This window comes from Propithecus coquereli, unplaced genomic scaffold (assembly GCF_000956105.1).
Source record: "Propithecus coquereli isolate 6110/MARCELLA unplaced genomic scaffold, Pcoq_1.0 Scaffold101, whole genome shotgun sequence".
NCBI classification, from domain to species: domain Eukaryota; kingdom Metazoa; phylum Chordata; class Mammalia; order Primates; family Indriidae; genus Propithecus; species Propithecus coquereli.
Genome location: NW_012133970.1, coordinates 1,260,603 through 1,264,483, shown reverse-complemented (window position 1 = coordinate 1,264,483; position 3,881 = coordinate 1,260,603). Strand labels below are relative to the sequence as shown.

Below are 3,881 nucleotides of genomic sequence, written 5' to 3'. Positions count from 1 at the left end.
TGAGACTTCATTATTGATTTCAATTCTGGGGCCACATACACAATTCAAAATATACATAAACTGGGTTAAGGCAATAAACATGGGCTGAAAGAAATTGCAGGATTCAGAACAATTAAACTGTGTATTTTGCTTTCATTAGAGTCACAATGTGAACAGCAAAACTTGTGCGTATGTCATAGCTCTTTTATGTAGCGCCAGGGGCTTCTGAATGTCTAAGGTGACTGCACGGCAGGTGGGCAAACAGCTGACATGACTTGAAGGCTCATTTCTTCTTTGCGTCTCCTTTCTTGGGTGCTTGTTTCAGTTTGTATTCAGCCAGGGCGGCCTTGATTGCATCTTCTGCCTGCATGGAGCAGTGCAGTTTCATGGGAGGAAGGCAGAGTTCTTTGGTGATGTCTGTGTTTTTGATGGTCAAGGCTTCCTCCGCTGTTTTCCCTTTCACCCGTTCAGAGTAACGAGCTGGAGGCGATTGCGGAGCCGCAGCCGAATGTTTTAAACCTGGCATCCACAATCTTCCCCTTTTCGTCCACTTGAATCTGTAGTTTCATTACATCACCACATGCTGGAGCCCCCACCAATCCAGTTCCAACATTTTTAGATGTCTTGTTAAGGGACCCTACATTTCTAGGATTTTCATAATGATCAACCACCTTCTCAAGATGGCGCCAAACCCTTGACTACAGACATCATGCTCAATCCATGACTTCCTCTATCAATACATTTGATTTTAAAAAGAAAAATACAATTAGGCAATAAAAGGAGATGAAGTACTGATACACGCTACTATGTGGACGAACCTCAGACACATGCTAGTGAAAGAAGCTAGCTACAAAAGATGATCTATTGTATGATCCAATGTAAGTGAAGTGTTCTGAAAAGACAATAGAGAGTGACTGCAAATGGGCATGAGGAATTGGGGGGACGGGTGATGAAAATGTTCTAAAATCAGATTTTGATCACAGTACAACTTCATAAATTTATTAAAATTCTTTTAATGCACTTGAATGAATTTATGGTATGTAAATTATATTCTGGCTCACACCTGTAATCCCAGCACTTTAGGAGGCCAAGGTAGGAGGATTTCTTGAGGCCAGGACTTCAAGACCAGCCTGGGCAACATGGTGAGACTCCATCTCTACAAAAAAAAAAAATTAGCCAGGTGTGGTGATGTATGCCTTTAGTCTCTGCTATTTGGGAGGCTGAGGCAGGAGGATCCCTTGAGCCCAGGAGTTTGAGATTGCTGTGAGCTCTGATGAGGCCACTGCACTCCAGCCTGGGCAACAGACCTTGTCTCAAAAGAAAAAAAAAAAGATAATTGACCATGTAATCCAGCAATGCGCTCTTTGGTATTTACCCAAACGAGTCGAAAACTTATGTCCACACAAAAACCTGTACATGGATATTAATAGCTTTATACGTAATTGCCAAAACTTGGAAGCAACCAAGATGTCCTTTCAGCAGGTGACTAGATAGATAAAATGTGGTACATCCAGGCAATGAAATATATTATTCAGTGCTTGGAAGAAATGAGCTATCAAGCCATGAAAAGACATGGAGGAACCTCCAATGCATATGACCAAGTGAAAGAAGCCATGAATAAGGCTACATACTGGATGATTCCAACTATGTGACATTCTGGAAAAGGCAAAAGTATGCAGACAGTAAAAAGATCCGTGGTTGCCAGGGATTGAGGGGAAAAAGGGATGAATAGGTGGAGCACAGGGATTTTTAGGGCAGGGAAACTATTCTGTATGATACTATAATACTAGATACATGTCATTATGCATTTGTAAAGACTGGTAGAATGTACAACACCAAGAATGAGCTCTAATGTAAACTATGGACTTTGGGGTGATAATAATGTGTCAGTGTAGGCTCAATGATGGTAACAAATGTACCACTCCTGCTGGAAGTTGACAGTGGGGGAGGTTGGGCATGTGTGTAGGGGCAGGAAGTACATGGAATTCTCTGTATTTTCCACTCAATTTTGCTGTGAACCTAAAACTGCTCTAAAAAATAAAGTCCGGCTGGACACCATGTCTCACCCAGTAATCCCAGCACTTTGGGAGGCCAAGGTGGGATGACTGCTTGAGGCCAGGAGTTTGCAAGCAGCTTGGGCAACATAAAGAGACCCTGTCTCTACCAAAAAAAAAAAATTAATTAGCCAGGCACGGTGGCACATGCCTGTAATTCCAGCTACTCAGGAGGCTAAGGTGGGACAATTGCTTGAGCCCAGGAATTTGAAGTTGCAGCGAGCCGTGATCGAGGTTACAGTGAGCTGTGATTACACCACTGCACTCCAGCCTGGGTCACAGAGCAAGACCCTGTCTCAAAAAAAATAAAATAAATAAAAAATAAAGTCTATTTTAAAAAAAAGAAAGGAAATGAGCTATCAAGCCATGAAAAGACATAGAGGAACCTCCAATGCATATTACTTAGTGAAAGAAGCACTCTGAAAAGACTACATAGTATATAATTTCAACTATATAACATTCATGGAGACAGTAAAAAGATATGTGGTTACCAAGGGTTAAGGGGGAAGAAGGGGTGAATATAAGGAGCACAGAGGATTTTTAGGCCAGTGAAACTATTCTGTGTTATAGTATTAATACAATGGTAGCAAATGTATTGTTCTGGCAGTGGGGATGTAGAGATAGTGGAGAAGGCTATGCCTGTGTGGAGGCAGGGAGAATAATGGGAACTCTGTACTTTCTCCTTAATTTTGCTGTGAACTTACAACTTCTTTAAGATATAAAATCTATTAAAAATTGGTTATTCAGGCTGGGCGCAGTGGCTCATGCCTGTAATCCTAGCACTCTGGGAGACTGAGGCGGGAGGATCACTTGAGGTCAGGAGTTCGAGATGAGCCTGAGCAAGAGCGATACCCTGTCTCTACCAAAAATAGAAAAACGTAGCTGGAGGCCGGGCGCGGTGGCTCACGCCTGTAATCCTAGCACTCTGGGAGGCCGAGGCGGGAGGATCGTTTGAGCTCAGGAGTTCGAGACCAGTCTGAGCAAGAGCGAGACCCCGTCTCTACTAAAAATAGAAAGAAATTAATTGGACAACTAAAAATATATAGAAAAATTAGCCGGGCGTGGTGGCGCATGCCTGTAGTCCCAGCTACTCAGGACGCTGAGACAGAAGGATTGCTTGAGCCCAGGAGTTTGAGGTTGCTGTGAGCTAGGCTGACGCCATGGCACTCTAGCCAGGGCAACAGAGCCAGACTCTGTCTCAAAAAAAAAAAAAATTTCAAAAAGGAATATATAGGAATAGCCAATAGGTAAATGAAAAGGTGCTCAAATCACTGGTCATCAGGGAAATGCAAATAAAAACCACAGTGAAATATCACTAGAATGACAACACTAAATGATGGTGAAGATATGGAGCCACTGGGGCACTCATACACTAGAGTGTGAAATGGTACAACCACTTTGGTATACTATTTGGTGGTTTCTTGTTAAATATACAAAGTTGAAAACACACCTGTGTGACGACCCAACAATTCTACTCCTAGGTATTGCTCAAGAGAAATGAAAACATGTGTTCACAAAAAGACTTATTCGGAAATATTCATAGCAGCTTTAGCCATATGGCCAAAAACTAGAAACAAATTGTTGCATACCCTTGCAATGGAATACTACTAAGCAATGAAAAGGAATGAACGACGGTTTTGTTCAACAACATGAATAAATCTCAGAAACATTATGCTTAGCAAAAGAAGTGAGCACAAAAGAGTGTGTGCTGCATAATTCTATTTGTATGAAATTCTGGAAAGGCATATCTAATCTTTAGTGACAGAAAGCAGATCAGTGATCTGGGGCTAGGGATGGTACTGTTTGATTGCAAAGAAATATAAGGGAACTATTTGGGGTGATGAAAAT

The 3,881-nt window shown here is 41.8% G+C and overlaps 1 pseudogene; it reads right to left on the bottom strand.

Annotated features, from left to right (window-relative positions):
- Positions 1-262: 262 nt before the first annotated feature.
- LOC105809161 overlaps positions 263-3,881 on the bottom strand; it is a 12,416-nt pseudogene continuing 8,797 nt past the window's right edge.